The 17108-nt window shown below is 43.5% G+C and overlaps 1 long non-coding RNA gene and 1 other non-coding gene across 2 annotated transcripts in view; both read right to left on the reverse strand.

The window, feature by feature from the left end:
- Positions 1 to 2340: 2340 nt before the first annotated feature.
- Positions 2341 to 17108, reverse strand: part of LOC128339733 (uncharacterized) — a 62840-nt gene continuing 48072 nt past the window's right edge. The window contains exons 2-3 of the long non-coding RNA XR_008313188.1: positions 9169 to 9260; positions 2341 to 3278 (exon numbers count right to left, since the gene is read on the reverse strand). This is a non-coding gene — a long non-coding RNA (uncharacterized LOC128339733). The remainder of the gene's footprint in view (positions 3279 to 9168; positions 9261 to 17108) is intronic.
- Positions 13105 to 13176, reverse strand: TRNAA-AGC (transfer RNA alanine (anticodon AGC)). Its single transcript has one exon. It is a non-coding gene; the product is annotated as a tRNA-Ala (tRNA).

Genomic DNA, 17108 nt, shown 5'->3' on the forward strand with positions numbered 1-17108 from the left:
AAGGCTTCCTTAGATACTCGTTGCATTGATGCCAATATAAATCAGCTTTACGTGCAGATGCTTGCCAAATTTCTTTCCCACTTACTTAAACAGAAGGGACAGCTTAACACATGCAAAGGGATGGATACATAAATATTAAGCTATGTGTGTCCATCAGAATACAAATGGAACTCATGATCAGAGGTTCTGTTTTTACAAATAGGCTTCCAGTGATCATGAGGTAAATGCAGCAGTTGTCCCTTAGCTCAACAACGTATGAGGAATGATGTAACATGTACATAAACCTTTAATTTGCTTTTGATTTATCATCCAATGAACTAAAATATCTCCTCCCCCTCCCATATGGAAAATCTCATCCACCAAAGGTTATGTTACCTGACAGCCAGTAGCATGACTCATTCTCCATGAAATATATGTGTCTGTCTCAACCCCCTCCCTGGATTCTTTCCTCCTCTTGTCTCATTTTTCATAGATGTCATTTTTGTCACACTATATTAGAATACATTGATTTTGGGTAGTGATATCTATTTGAGTTCTGGTTGGGCATTTAAAGAAAAAAGGGCATCTTGTGCTAAATCTCCATTTGTCTCCTGAGCATTCATTCCAGATGTGTGCCCTTAAGCCAGTTCACTCCACTCGGAGGAACATAGGAAGCTGCCATATACTGAGTCAAACCATTGGTCTATCTAGCTCAGTATTGTCTCCACAGACTGGCAGCGGCTTCTCCAAGCTTGCAGGCAGGAATCTCTCTCATCAGCCCTATCTTGGAGAAGCCAGGGAGGGAACTTGGAACCTTCTGCTCTTCCCAGAGCGGCTTCATCCCCTGAGGGGAATATCTTGCAGTGCTCACACATCAAGTCTCCCATCCATATGCAACCAGGGCAGACCCTGCTTAGCTAAGGGGACAAGTCATGCTTGCTACCACAAGACCAGCTCATCATGGTTCAGTGTGGATATACAACCCATTACGATCACCTCACCTGAGAAGCATCCACTTGAATGTCAGGTGCTTGATGAGGAATGTAATGCATGGAATGTCAAGCACTTGATTCATCAAGCACCTTATACTCAATGAGCCACTTTCCAGGACAGAAGCAACCTTCTACGCAGGCAGAACAGCTATGGGGAGAATTGACGGGAGGAACACAGGAAGGTGGGGCAACTGGCTGGAATAGTGACCCTTCTAGTTCTAGAGCAGACCTGCATAACTAGTGACCCAACAGGCTGAACACTTGGTACAAGTCATAGACCCAGTCTCTGAGATTTCCCGGTAAACCCAAACCACTCATCTATAATCAAAGTTCCATTTTTTAGGTCAACCTTCAAAGTGAAAGGTGAATACCAAAGTCTGAAATGTTGACAGTTTTTTCTTTTTTCTTTTAGTTTCATTTACAGAAATTGCTATTTCAAGTTGTAATTTCATTTACAGGAAATTGTTACTTTGCGAGGGTGGGAAATGAGCCAAAGAAGGACTGTGACCCTCCCCCACACAGCCGCCACAGTTCCAATCAGGATTGGCCTCCCTGCATTATAACAATGGGGCTATTCTGACGATCTGCAAGAATCAGGCTAGGAGAGTCTAGCCCGATTTTTGCAGATTGTTAGAACCACCGGGCTCGGCTGCGAGCCCAGTGGTTCTAGAGCAGGTAACCCACTCAAGAACCCTGCCCCAAAACCAGGTTTGCAGAGCGAGCGCTCTGCAAACCTGGTTTTCAAAATCATGAGTAGCCGTGGTGCAGTTTCACGCCATGCCTACTCACGAGTAGACCCCCAGAGGGAAGACAAAAAGCCGCCTCCCGACTCTGGGGGTCTCCCCAGTATGCCCTGCGTGCTTGTGCAGGGCATACTGGGGCTTCCGGGGGCCACGCAACCCCTGAGCTCCCCAGCCCCTGCCGGCTCCATCTCAGAGCTGGCAATCGTGTGGGCGGCCAATCCAGACACCCAGGGCTTCCTTCCCGCTCACCACCCAAACCAGGTCTCATGGATCGTGAGACTCGGTCCAATGTGTAGTTTGACCTTACTCCAGTATAAGTAAGTTTAAAGTCAGGCCACTGTATTAAACATTTCCTGTTAGAACATCCTCAGTCTTTTGTTCCTTATTAAGGGCCAATGTAGTATCGGGCAGCCGAGTCATGCTGGAAATTCATGTATAGTTATGCATAAAAACAGAGCTTATCGAAGGCAAATACATTGCTTTTAAATATATGTACTTCAACAATCCTTTGGATGTGGAAAATATACTGGAAACAAAAGAGAAAATTGTATTATGCTTTAATTCACTGAAGGAGAAATGCCTAAAATTGCAATGCCTCCTGCATAGAATGTAAAACAACTCTGGAAGGATGGCTGATATCACTGTATGTGAATAGTTTCCCTTCAATTAATTAAGCATTATAATACTCCTGACTGGGTACTGAGGGCTGCAGTTGAGAGAAAACACATTTTTACTGCTTGTGACTTAATAATTATTTTTAGTTTGTGTTTTCAGAGCAGTTAGACCTTTATGTAAGTCAGTGTATATAATCCAGAAGTCACACTGGCATTTGTTTGAATTACTTTCTTTCCCCGCAAATGAATGCTCTTGTTTTCTCTGAAATCATACAATTTCTCTAAATGCAGAACTTTTCTTTACCATGCCTTGATTTCCTACACCAACATTGGCTCAGCTGTAGTTACATGAATAAAACTGAACAATGTTACTTTCTTCTTTAGAAGTTATTCAGGAGCATGTAACTCATTTCTGTTCCACATATACACTATGGCCACCTTTGAATATAATGCCAAACTGGAGGCAACCATGCCAGAGGTTCAGGTTTGTGGTCATCCAAATTCATGAACCCACAGTTTCATCACTGAACTGCGGGTCAGTTCTTGACCCCAAACCTGAATTTGAACCTTCAGTTGCACTTGAGTTTCACTGCCAAAACTTTGGATCCTGAAGTGGCATAGTGTCATCCAAACTCTGCCGCTGTGTTCTCCGGTTTGTGCCAGCTGCCTAAAACAGAGATCGGGTAGGAAGTTCCGTCCTCTCTCGTTCTCAATTGGCTGCCGTGGCTTTCCTTCATATGAAGCAGGAACCCCATGCAGCTAGTTCCTCCTCCCTTGCAGTCTTCCAGACTGCCAATCAGGGTCATCTGGGGGCACACAGGGGAAATGGGGGCAGGTTTGCTGTTATGTGCGAAGGCGTCCTACATATAAATAGGGACATTGTACCAGATTTCAGTGGGGAAGTCATCATATCAGCAAGGGTATCACTCTTGTATATATTGAAGACTGATCTGCAAAAAGAAAAAGAAAAGTGATTTCTTTCGTATGTGTGTAGATTCATTTTTGTACACCAGAAGAACTTTGATCAGTGGTACTTGCCCACACAGCTCAAATAAGCACCTTTTTCAGAACAAAATTGTCTGGGATTGTAGCTAATGGCTAACTAGAGTCACCTAATGGCGCAGTGGGGGAATGTTTGACTAACAAGCAGAAGGTTGCCAGTTTGAATCCTTGCTTGTACTATATTGGGCAGCACAATACAGGAGGATGCTGAAAGGCATCATCTCTGTACTGTGTGGGAGAAGGCAATAGTAAACCCCTCCTGTATTCTACCAAAGAAAACCACAGGGCTCTGTGGGCGCCAGGAGTCGAAATCGACTTGACGGCACACTTTACCTTTAAGCTAATGAACTGGCCAGTCCAAATTTGAACCGAACTGTGCCCATTATGAACTGAACTGAATTGGCTCAGTGAGGATTCCCAATCCCATTTACCAGTGGTGGGGGGCAGGGGGTTTCCCTAAAAGTAGAGTGGCTGGGAGGGGAGTAAAAAAGTACCCTAAAAGTGCTGGTGGCTGCCGCCGTGGGGGTGGGGCCGCTGCTCCCCCTATCCCTGCCAGCCTCCCCCTGAGTAACCTGGGCCAGTTTGGGCCCAGTTTGGGCCTCTGCACATGCATGGAGGTCACTAAAATGGCTTCTGCACATGCATGGAGGCCATTTTAATGACCTCCATGCCTGTGCAGTGGCCCAAACCAGACCCGAACCAGGCCCGATCTGGCCTGGGCTACTTGGGGAAGGCCAGCAGGGGTGGGGAAAAGTGCCACTCCAGTCACTCTCCCTGAGGCCACCATGGCCACAGCCACCACTAGCAGCACTTTTTTTTACTCCCCTCCTGTTCACTCTACTTTTAGGGAAAGCCCCCTCCCTGCCCCCCCCGCCCCTTTACTGATAAAGGGGAATCCTGACCTTTACTGGTAAAGGGGAATCCTGACCAGATTTCCCTTTACCAGTAATGCTCCGAGCCCTTTGGAACTGGGTCTGGTTTGACAGTGCACAGAACCGGACCAGTTTGGGTCGAATCCAGCTCAGATTCAAGCCAAACTGGCTTTGCCAGTTTTGTGCACATCCCTGAGGCAGATGACAAAAAATTATCATCTCCAACTATGTTCATGGATAACTCCTGAATCGCTACACCTATCTTTCTGGAAATGTTCAGTGATGTTAGCTGGGTGCACCTTAACATTTTCTGAGTTTCATGCAAATTGTCCCCCAAAACACTAGGAGGACCAGCAAACACCCCTGAAAATTGTCACATTCCAATTGCCACTAGAATAAAAAAACCCAGCAGCTATTTGGATGAAGTTTGGCAGTCTTCATCACTTTGTAGATAACTTCCACATCTGCAAATATCATCCAGTTCTGAAAATAAGTGACACATTTACAGTGAATTTGACCTTTGAAACAAATGGAAACAATTTAAAAGCAAAGCAAAACTGAAATAAGGTGGCCATTCAAATGAAGCTTAAAATGAGGCCATTTTTGAAAGGAGTCAACTGAACAAATCAAATCACCAAATGAAGAAACACCACTCTCTTTTTCACACACCCCTACATAAGAACAAAGAAGGGCAAGGTGGTGCAGACAGAAACAAATGAAATGAAAACTGACAAGTGCACTGGTACAAATGAAGCCTCTGGATGTCCAGCATATGGCACTTCCCCTTACTTGGAGCACAAGGGATGTATTTTTGTTATTCATGGCTTTTTCTTTCCAGTTTTCTATTATTAGTAGGCTAATTCATAGCCAAAGCTGTGAAGATCAGAGATCAAGTGTAAGTCAGAAAATTTTGCATCATTGTAATTTCTAGGATGATTATTTTCACATTGCTAAAGTGCTGCAATTTAGATACACATTTTCTCAAGATAATGCCTAAAAATCAAGAATTCTCATTTTCATTTAATAGCTGCACACATATTTAAAAGCATGCAACTAAAACACACTGTGGATTATTAGCAAATGCATGGAAGGAGAGGAACTGGGATTACTCCCACTGTCCTTCCTCTTGACCTCCATACATTCATCCAAAAGTCTGAACCGATCCTATGAGCATACATGTTGTATGAAGAACATAGGCTATCCCCATGCAGTTGTGAATCTTGCAGGGACTCCTGACCATACATATAGCGACTATACATGTACAACTTGTATGCATGTAGACTCTGTTCAATCCTTCAGATAAACACAGTAGAGATCAGGACTCAGGAGCACAAATAGTGGATTCTTCCTCTGATGCTTTGATGTTTGACACAATCCCTATTATGACAATGGAATGGACACAGTTGTTATGTTCCTACAAGAGGGAAATGGTGGCTTGTTTCAAGCAATGCTGCTCTTACTTTGCTGCCCAGAATGATGCTGAAGTGATAGATGTGCGAACCGGCTCAACTTTGAGCCAGTTCAACATCGAACATCAAGGTTGAGCCAAACCCAACCCCCCTCCTCTGGCTTGGGGCCAGTTCAGGGGTTTGAACATTATAAGTGGAGCCAGCGTGGTGTAGTGGTTAGAGTGCTGGACTAGGACCGGGGAGACCCGAGTTCAAATCCCCATTCAGCCATGATACTAGCTGGGTGACTCTGGGCCAGTCACTTCTCTCTCAGCCTAACCTACTTCACAGGGTTGTTGTGAAAGAGAAACTCAAGTATGTAGTACACCGCTCTGGGCTCCTTGGAGGAAGAGCGGGATATAAATGTAATAAATAAATAAATAAATAAATAATTTTTTTAGAAAAAATTAAGGCTCATGTTTGAACCCTCAAACCTGCTCAAATTCAAGCTGAGCCGGGGGGGGGGGGGTTGCACAAAACCGAACATGCCCAGTACTGTTCAAGTCTGGTTTGGATATGAACTGAACCAGGCAAACCAGTTTTGTGCACACCCCTAGGTGGGGTGGATGGGGTAGTGGAACACATGGGGATGCCATTGGGTCACATGCTGCTCTGTGACCTATCCAAAAGGAGTAGGAGTGAGGTCTGCCTCTTTATAAGCAGATAAACCTTTTCTTATCTTTATAAGAAAATTAGAGCAGTCCTGATCACATCTGCAGGTGATTGCTGAATGGGAATTGTAAATTAAACCAACAGTGTTGCAAGAAATTAGAGAAGTCCTGGTCAGATTTGCAGGTGGGTACAGAATGGGGATTATAAATTAAACCAACAGGCATGATTGGCATGAAAGGGGATTTGCAATGAACATCACCTCAGGGTTTTGCAGCCTGGAGGTGTCTGGGAATCAAATTACTTTGGGGGTTTGTATGGTTTGACCACTCAGAGCTTTGCAAGTCAGGGGGGTGGTGAAGACCCAAGGCTCTCCTCAACACAGTAAATTCTGTGGCTTTGGAGAAGTCTAGCAACCTCTGGACTACTGGTGGCTGCCAGCCCAATTGTTTCCCTCATCCAGGGGAGATCAGACCTTGTGTTAGAGGCTGAAGCTATTCCCAAAATCCCTGGAAAGCGGGCTAAGGGAGCTTAACCCACTTCCCAGGGATTGTGGGGAAAACTGGGTTCGCAGGCAAGCCCGGTGCTCCCAAGGTGGCTAGCCCGCCTAATTCTCCCTCCCCTTAAATGAGGTTAACAGAGCAAGCACTCCATTAACCTCATTTTTTTGCTCGTGTGTCCTTGCGGTGCGCGGCGACACATGAGTAGACCCCCAGCCGGGAGGCTGCAATTTACTTGCATGGGGCATCCTGGAACTTCCAGGGGCCATACGGCCCCCGATCCCTGCAGCCCTCACTGGCTCCATGATGGAGCCAGCAGTCATGTGGGCGGCCTTTTGATCACCTGCAGGGAGAGCAGGCTAAGCCCACTCTCCTCACAGACCCAGAAGAAGTTCTTCTCACCAATCATGAGAAGAGCTTCGCTGACTCCCTGGGGTGTAGTTACCTGCACCATAACTATGGTGTTGTTGTTTGTCACTTTAAATCAGGCCTGCTCAACTTAGGCCCCCCAGCTGTTTTTGGACTACAACTCCCATAATCCCCAGCCACAGTGGCCAATAGCCAGGGATTATGTGAGTTGTAAGCCAATATCTGAAGGAGGCCCGATGTTGAGCAGGCCTGCTTTAAATCAGCTTGAGTCACCTGATTTAATGTTCCCTCTGGAATGAAGAGGAAGTGAGGCAACCCGTCCACTGCCCCCACCAGTTACAAGTAAAGGAGGTGAGAAGGAGGAGAGGGCAAGGGGAGTCTAACAGAATGTCGGAGTTCTGCAACGACCGGACCAAACCTGACTGGCAGGAGGGGCTAACATGTTCCTCTCCTTACCAATGCTACTTCTGCATTGTATCATGTCTTGTCTGAATCCAACCTTTTTACCATGCACAGATCTATTCAATGCATGCATTTCATAAATCAATACTTTAAAAAAATAGGCCTTTTAACTACCATTATCTCATTCTTTTCTAGATTCATCTGCTCAACCTAACAGCATCTAGAGCTCACCCACAGCTATATGCATTGGACAGACAAGTGAGACAGAGCTATGGTAATGTCTTGCTCCCAGTCTAGGAAAAATTGTTCTATCATTGAACCCTAGTTTCTGTTTCAAAATACCAGTGTGCCCTTGCAGCATTGGTAGGTGGGTGATATTGAGGCTGCTTTCACTGATGGATCCAGCAGTCCAGAAATACACCACAGACTAGTACTTGATAGGGTTGCAATGAAGGTCTTGGAAATGATATTTAGATGCTGTGACATGTCTACAAAGATTAGAATCGTTCAGGCAATGGTTTTTCCCGTGACACTCTATGGATGCGAAAGCTGGACCTTGAAGAAGCAAGATAGAAAAAGCTTTTGAACTTTGGTGCTGGAGAAGACTTTTGAGGATACCATGGACAGCCAGGAAAACAAACAGATGGAACATAGAACAAATCAATCCAGAATTTCCACTTGAGGCACAGATGACCAGGCTCACACTATCATACTTCGGACACGTTATGCGAAGACCCAGTTCCCTTGAGAACTCAATAATGCTGGGGAAAGTTGGATGCAAGAGAAGAGGATGACCAGCAGCAAGGTGGATGGACTCGATTACGACAGCAATGAATGCACCACTGAGAGACCTTAAAAGAGTTGAAGACAGATCATCTTGGAGAGAATCTATCTATGTGGTCGCTAAGAGTTGACACCCACTTGACAGTACTTAATCAATCAATCAGTCAGTCACTGATGGGTTTTTCAGCTTCTGCTCACTCAGATTTCCAGCACTGGGGTGTTATTGAATTAATCTTTGTTCATGGATCTTGCAGTTACAGAAACTGGCCAGGAGTGCTTTTTAGTTTTTCCATTTGGATAAAATAGGTTATGGTCAAATCACAGTATGCCTTGTCTTCCACAGGAGGTTGCCTTTGTGAAATGCATAAAAGTAACTGGAAGGCGGATGCATCATTGTGTAAATGAACTATTTGCCAGGAGGCACAGTTGAATAAATGGGAGCTGCAGGAAGCAGAATGGTGTGATTCCACATCAAGACAGGTGGGTTTATGCATGAACTCATCATCACAGTGGTGTCTATGGTTGGACCTCGTAACCCTAGGCCATGATGAAATAAATGCAGTGGTTCCTGTTCCCCTTCACCTGTTAACTCCCATTTTAGACAGCTCACATACTTCATGGTCTCCTCTGATAATGAAGTGAGCATGCTGATTTTAACTACCAAGGCTCAGATTGTATGCAATTTGCTTATCAATGAAGATACCCTCTAACTAGGAACCACTGTAGCATATTTCAGTGGATAGGCTTTTGCATGCAAATGAACCTTCCAGCAGATAAAGCTTCTGCCTGTATTTTCTTGGTGTGGGGTTTTTATTTTCCCCTTAGAGCTCTTGCTTTTTAAATACCGCTACTCACAATTTTTACAGCCTCCAAACAACCACCATCCCACCACCTCATCTCTCTAGCTGCAAGCAGTGTCTTGTGTTTTCCTTACTTTGTTCTCGCACCTAAAAATGGAGACATGAAACATACATGAATTTAATAAAGGTTCACAGATTTATTCTAAATTGAGAGCAATGTCCAACAAATAGACATGTAACCAACAGCACTGACTCAACCCAATAGGTGGGCTGCCTACCTCTTAAGTAGGGGTATGGAGGAACATGTTTTTAATTGGGTTAATCCACTTATTTCCATCCTTGAAAACTTCATCCATTGAGTGATTAATTTATTCAAAGCACATTTATTTTGTTGTTGTTTCATTTATTTCCACTGTTTTCATTCAGTTTCATTTCCATTTGCTTTCAGCAGGAAACTCAACTTTGTTCTACGGCTTGTACCTTCTGTGCTTTTCATCCAAAGGGCATGCAATTTTCAGCCACTCTGCTACACCTTCAAGGGATCAAGCCTGCCATATTTTAGACAAAGTGTTCCAAATTTTTAGCAGTTAAAGAGACACATGCATTTGCTATCTAACTACTTTCTATTCAATTTAATAAATTTAATTTTATTTAAAAACCAAAAAAAATACAAACAGTTACTTCAGTTTGAAAAGAAGAGTTGAATCACTTACAAACCCACTCATGTACCAAAAAGCATGTAAACTATAAAATAAGACATCATGGTTTCACTTCTGTACCAGTTAAGCAGAAAATGAGGCTATTCTCATGAGTGCCCAAAGGCAGGCTAAGGGAGCCTAGCCCGCTTTTGGGTGATTGTGTGCCCGCAATGGGAGCTGCGCGGCTCCCAGCAGCTAACCTCCATAAATACCCCTCCCCTTAGATGAGGTTAATGGAGCGAATGCTCTGTTAACCTCATCTTTTTGCTTGTGTGTTGCACGGTGGCACATGAGTAGACCCTGACTGGGAGGCTAAGCCTGCTTTCCCCACAAACCCCCTTACAGCTCTTCACACGAATTATGTGAAGAGCCTCAATATGTCCTATTGCCTCACATATTGTGCTTGCTTAGAACTTAGCCTACATGTATCTACCTTGTTTTTTTAGCCTCATACTTCTTCCTCTGCAGGTGTGGGGAATCCTGGTAGACATCTTAACTGCTGTTGCAGACATGGAATGTGAATGCCACACCATTTGTGGCGGTCTTATTCTAACTGCACAAGGTACAGGACAATTTTCTTCAAATTGTCCTGTGCCTTGCATAAATATGTCCTTGAGGGTCAGATAGCCCTTGGGGACATAATTTCACATGATGCAGAGTACTTCCGGGAGAAGGAAAGATGGGGAGTGAATATTGCCCATATTTATGCAAGGCACAGGGCATTTTGAAGAGAAGGAAGGATCCCCAAAATTCACCCTCCCCTCTGAGCACTGTGCACTGCTTTCATGGGGAAGTCTTCCACAGTGAGCACAGAGCTTTCAGTTCCATGCTTGCTGCAGTACTTAGGATGTAAGTACTGCCACTTAACTGTTACTGTACTAATAACAATGAAATGAAAGGGCCCTATCCATTTCAGTTTTATCATCTGTTATGAAATGAAAACACCACTACTTTTAAGATGAAAATTAGGAGAACACACCTCCCACTGTATATCTTACAAAGGATATACTTTGTGGGGTCATCACTGTGAGCCCCACCACCCATTTAGATAATCTGGAGAGGTTTGTCTGCAGTTGCCACAAGCTCATCTGGTGGCCACACAGGGATGGGCATCCTCTGTTGCTTCCCTGCAGCTCTGGAATGTGCTCCCTGCCGAAATAAAAGCCTCCCTATTTCTGACAACTTTTTAAAAGTCTTTAAAGACTTTTTATTTATCCAAGCTTTTATTCACATTTATTCACCCAATCTTTTTAACAAGACCTGTGGTTTTAAATTGCTTTAAGCTTTTAGTTTCTGATTATTACTACTACTACTAATAATAATAATAATAATAATAATAATATATTCGATTTCTATTCCGCCCTTCCAAAAATGGCTCAGGGCGGTTTACATAGAGAAATAAATAAATAAATAAGATGGCTCCCTGTCCCCAAAGGGCTCACAATCTTAAAAAAATGGTGTAAAAATATAATAAACAAACTCCAGTCTGTGAAATGACCCATGCTTTTCATTGGCTGTTTACCTTAAAGGGAACCATCTGAGAAATTTCTCCAGTGTTTCTCCTTCGGAGAAACTCTGACATGCTCTTTTGAATTTTCCCTTTGAACAATCAGTTCCAACTCTACTTAAAGGTAAGCAACATTGCACTGACAGCCTGCTGCTCATACCATCTTTAGACTGCTCCACTGCAATGGAAAGGAAAGTGTCAACAGCAAAAATAAAGCCAAGTGCATAAAACACAATCACTACTTGGGGAAGTTGTTCTGTTACAAAGTTCTTTCGACTTGTTTGAGTGGTGTGACATAACAGGAAGCATGACATCCAAGATACCAGCTGGCAGGCACCCCTCATAAGCAGGTGTTCCCCATTCACAACATGCAGAAACAGTTATATGAGCTTGTTTTGGAACATGAGAAATGCATGTGTCACCAGAGCACTGAAGCTGCCTCTGCTACATTCAGTATAGTATGTTTGAAGCACATACTAGTCTGTCATGTTACTTTCTGGCCACTGAGGATGCATTGCTACTGCAAAGCCTGACTTCGACCACATTCCTAAATATATGCACAGGTATGTAAACTTCATGTGATTTCAATGGAAAATTACTTACAAATAAGGCCTGTGCGCCCTTGTATTTTGCTGCACGTGGCTGTTGAAATCTGAAGTTATATTTAAGCAGACTAATATACCAAAGTAGCTGGCAGATGTACTGAAATCTACAGTTTGGGACTGATTCTACAGAATGGGCATTCCTCCAGGAGATGCTGTTGTGTTTTCCAACATCATGGCAACAAGTATTCTGTAGTCTCACAATATTTTTATCCTGAAGATACTTTAATCTTAACTTGAAAAGCCCAATATTTTTAAAGTGATTTGAATTTCACTGGAAATGTCTCAGACAGAATTAAATATTCTGCTTAAGATATGCCCTACCATTCCTCCTCAATAATTAATTTCACAGTTTCAAAGCAGATTCTTCTGTACTTGTTTTTTCTATTTATCTGCCTTCTATACAAAGTTTTCCTAATACTTTTTTTCTTCAGAGGAGTGCTTTGTCATTAACAGAGTGATGTTTATATGCTCCCTTCAACCATTTCCCCCCTGCACCCATGGAAAAAGCCTCAATGCCATTTGACCCATGATTCCTTAGTCTGGACAGCCAAACAGTGACAGATGGTTATGTTCCCTTTGGAAAAAGAAGGTGGGAGCTTCTCCAGCTGGCCATCACCTGCTAGCTGTTTTTGTGTTTGGTTGCACATTATAGCATCAGTCTTTCCCCCTTCATTTTGTACCAATCATGACTAATTTAGTGATGTGTTCAAGGATAACCATTTCAGCCTTCTCAGGCAAACTTAAAAGTGATTGTTAATTTTCTTCATAATTTGGCTGTAAATAGGAGAGATTTTAAATTAAACTACACAAATTGTTAACATATTGTCTTTATCTGCATAATGCACAGAACATAGCCTGCAGGATCTAGGAAGCAACCGATTAACTCCATAACGCGCACCTGGATGCATTATTGTTATCGTAGCATTAGCAACCAAGAGTGGAATTCTAGCATCACTGACATAATGGAGTCTATTTTTTCAGGCAACTCTTAGAAACCAGGATTAAACATTGGCAGCATAGATGCAACATTAATCTGATTCATTATGTCCAGTCATAGGAACGTAGGAAGGAAGCTGCCACATACTGAGTAAGAGTATTGGTCATTCTAGCTCAGTATTGTCCACTCTAACCAGCAATAGTTCTCTGGGGCTTCAGGCAGTATTTTTTTTCTCAGCCCTATCTGGAAATACCAGGGATTGAACCTGGGACCTTGTGCATGCTAGGCAGATGCTCTACCACTGAGCCACGACCCCATCCTCCTCACAGTATAATTCTTTGTACCAATCTGTCACAGAAGCTGAATTACATATAGCATATACAGAGAAAGAGAGTTTACCAATACCTCAAGTGGTATTGGTAAACTACCCCCTTCCCTTCCCAGCAAGAAGCCCAGCATATCTTGTCCACTTAGCTAAGCAGGGTATGCCCTGGTTGCATACGAATGGGAGACTAATGTGTAAGCATTGTAAGATATTCCCCTCAGGGGATGGAGCCGCTCTGGGAAGATCAGAAGGTTCCAAGTTCCCTCCCTGGCTTCTGCAAGATAGGGCTGAGAGAGATTCCTGCCTGCAACCTTGGAGAAGCCACTTACAAGTCATAAGAGAGGAGAGCTGGTCTTGTGGTAGCAAGCATGACGTCACCTTAGCTAAGCAGGATCTGCCCTGGTTGCATATGAATGGGAGACTAGATGTGTGAGCACTGAAAGATATATTCCCCTTAAGGGATTGTGCCACTCTGTGAAGAGCATCTAGGTTCCAAGTTCCCTCCCTGGCATCCCCAAGATAGGGCTGAGAGAGATTCCTGCCTGCAACTTCAGAGAAGCTGCTGCCAGTCTGTGTAGACAATACTGAACTAGATGGACCAATGGTCTGACTCAGTATATGGCAACTTCCTATGTTCCTAATAATGCTCTTTTTGATAGAGCTATGCACAGCAAAAAAAAAAGAGTTGATCTGTACCCCCATAAAAGTAAACATTTCAACCTGAAAGTTGAAAATCATGATATCTTGCTGCAATGATAACCAAAACAGCAAGACTGGGACCACCATGGCATGAAGGGAGAAACTATGTGTTTCTGTTATACTACTGCCACTATGTATGGCAGTTTACAGGGCAGCATAAGTAAAAATCGAAAGGCATATGTTCCATGAACCTGAGGGAGAGGTCCCTGCCCCATTGCAATCTAATGTGCTCTCATTACTCCAAACAGCTGGAACGATCCCAGAAAATAATGGGCACAGTCCATGAAACAGTGCAGCTGTGTGGGATCCATTTATTTAATAGAGTTTGTGCAGCCCTGGAGAACAAAAGAGATCAAGGCAGTGCTCGGAAGACTATACCAGTTGCTTTTAAATGTGTCCATACTACAGCCATGTCTTGCACAATTCTGCCCCAGCCTATTCAAACTGGAGACTGTACCACTGGGATGCTGTGATGAAATGCTTCCAGTGGCCATGAGAGTGAACTATCCAGAGACTATGGATTAGCATCAGTGGGTCTACTGTAAAATAAGTTGGTCACCATGGTGCAAACCACTGATAAATAAATAAATTTAATGGGGGAAACTGAGAAGGAAGTCATTATTATTAAAACACAAATTCCTATACCCAGCTACTGCTGGGCATGAAAATAGTGGCTGGCATGATGAGGACAATTACTCAAAGCAGTCCCATTGAAATTAATGGGACACGTTAGGCAATGCTTAACTTCAATTGGACTTCTTTGAGTAATTTTCTGCATCATGTCAACCACTGTAAAATATAATGATGACGACAACAACAACAATGAAAGAAACAGAAGGTCTCATTTTTGCAACCCAGTAACAATCACTACAAAAAAATGTTATAAAAACAAAAATTGATAAGACCCAGAAAGACAGTAAGTGTCAATTATGCAGGGAAGCGGATAAGACAATTGAGCACCTTGTTTGTTAGAAAATCATGCAGACTGATTATAAGGGAAGACACAACAAAGTTGCTGCAATGATCCACTGGAACTTTTGCAAGAATTACAAATTACTAGCAAGCAAGAACTGGTGGAATTATCCGATTGAGAAGGTAACAGAAAATGAAGAGGCAGAAAGCCTTTGGGATTTTTGAATACAAACTGATAGGTATTTAGCGCACAATACACCTGATCTGACTGTCATCAAGAAGAATCAGGTTCTGATAATTGATATGGCAATCCCAGGGGATAGATGAGTCGATGAAAAACAATTGGAGAAAATAACTAAATACAAGGACCTTCAGATTGAAATTGAGCGGCTCTGGAAAAAGAAAACAGTAGTGGTGCCAATAGTTGTTGGTGCCCTTGGTGCAGTACCAAAGAACTTGAACACCATCTCGACACCTTGGGCATTGATAAAATTACAACACATCAACTACAGAAGGCCACACTACTCAGGACAGCACGAATATATGATGATATTTTTAATTCTTGTTTAGTTATCCTAGACCCTTTGTAAGGCCTAATAAAGTACCAAATCCAATAACATCTGGTAGACTGTGTGTAAATACAATAATATTAACTAGTGGGCCTGGGCAAAGAGCATCTGCACCCCTATTTGGGCCCAGCCACTTTCTCCCACTTGCCCGTGTGTCAGCCGCCCTCGGCCGGCCAGCCAGCCACCTCCTCCTCCAGTGCTCCTCCTCTTGCCAGCCCATATTCTCCTGCTCGCCCACCTCATCCTCCAGTCAGCTGGTGCAGCTCCGCCAGCCAGCTGCCTGCTGCCACCAGTTCGGCTCCATTGGCCAGCAACCTCCTCCCACCAGCACAGCTCCACCGCCAGCCTCCTCCTCCCACCAGCCTCCTCCTCTGCTGGCCGGCTGCCTCTGCCCTCCAGCGTGGCTCCGCCCACTGCCTCCACCTGTCAGCTGCCCCCGCCCACCAGCACGGCTCCACCAGCCGCCATTGCTATTTTCTGTCCTGCTTTCGAACTCACACAAGATTTCCACCATTTTCTGTCCTGCTCGCGAACTCTCGCGAGATTTCCATCACATATTTTTTCTGGCACGTCTATGAGAAATAAGTATACAGATGATGATGATGATGATGATGATAAAAACAACAACATACAAAATAAAAACAACCCTTTGTTATGCTTTAAAGTTTTCATCAAAGAAGGTTAGAATTGACTCCAGAACTGGACTCTTTTACTCACTGAGGATTAGGATATTGCAGTGCCCAGCTCACAACAGCTGAGATACAATAAAAAAAAATTTAAGAAAATGACAGACATTAAAACAAAAAGAATCTTAAATGGAAACAATACCCAATAGTAGGGATGTGCACAAAATGGATTTTGTGTTTTGTTTCAAGCTATTAAAAAAACATAGGTGAATGAAACAGTTCATCAAAACAGCAGTCAAACCACTTGTTTTGACTGAACAAATCTCAATACGTTTCGAGTATTTCAGCCATAGAGAACAATGGGGAAACTCTAAATGCCCCATTGTTGCCCATGGGTGGCTCCCAGAGACACCAAAGTGGGTTGGGTGGCAGGGCATGATGGGTGATACCTACCACTCAACCCACAAAAGAAATGGGCAAGCAGGTGATATTTAACAAAGTATTAATGATTAATTTTAAAAAATTGTTTAAAATTGCCTGCTTGCCTTCTTTTGAGAGCTGGGTGGTAGGTAGCAATGGGGTGTTTTGAGTTTCTCCATTGTTCCCTATGGCCGGTACAAGTGCACTCACAGAGTGCACACAAGTTTTGCATTGTAGTTTGCAATGCATTTTGCAATCCTGCCTTGAAAAACACCACAGAAGCACACAGTGAAAGGAAATCTTTCCCTCCCAACACAGAACACACATTTCAAACACAGTCCAAAAATGGCCAAAAATGATTCACCGACCCAGAATCCACTGCCAGCCACAACACCTGCATTGCAATAACATCACTGGTACAAGTTGCTCTCTCATATACAAATATGACTCCTTAATTCCTAGCATTGCAACAGCTGTCACAGCAGCACCCTTAGCAGCTTTCTATCAGCTTTGGCTGGTTTGCCAACTGTGCCCTTTCCTGGAAGTGAGTGACTTTATGTGATACACATGCTGGTACACAGCACCACTGGACGTACTGGTGACAAACCTCCCCAGATGACCTCAATGTGCGATGGGGATCACGCTCTCTAAGGTAGCTCAGACCCAAGCCGTTCAGGGCTTAAAAGTTAATAACCAG

This window comes from Hemicordylus capensis, chromosome 1 (genome assembly GCF_027244095.1).
Source record: "Hemicordylus capensis ecotype Gifberg chromosome 1, rHemCap1.1.pri, whole genome shotgun sequence".
Classification (NCBI taxonomy): Eukaryota; Metazoa; Chordata; class Lepidosauria; order Squamata; family Cordylidae; genus Hemicordylus; species Hemicordylus capensis.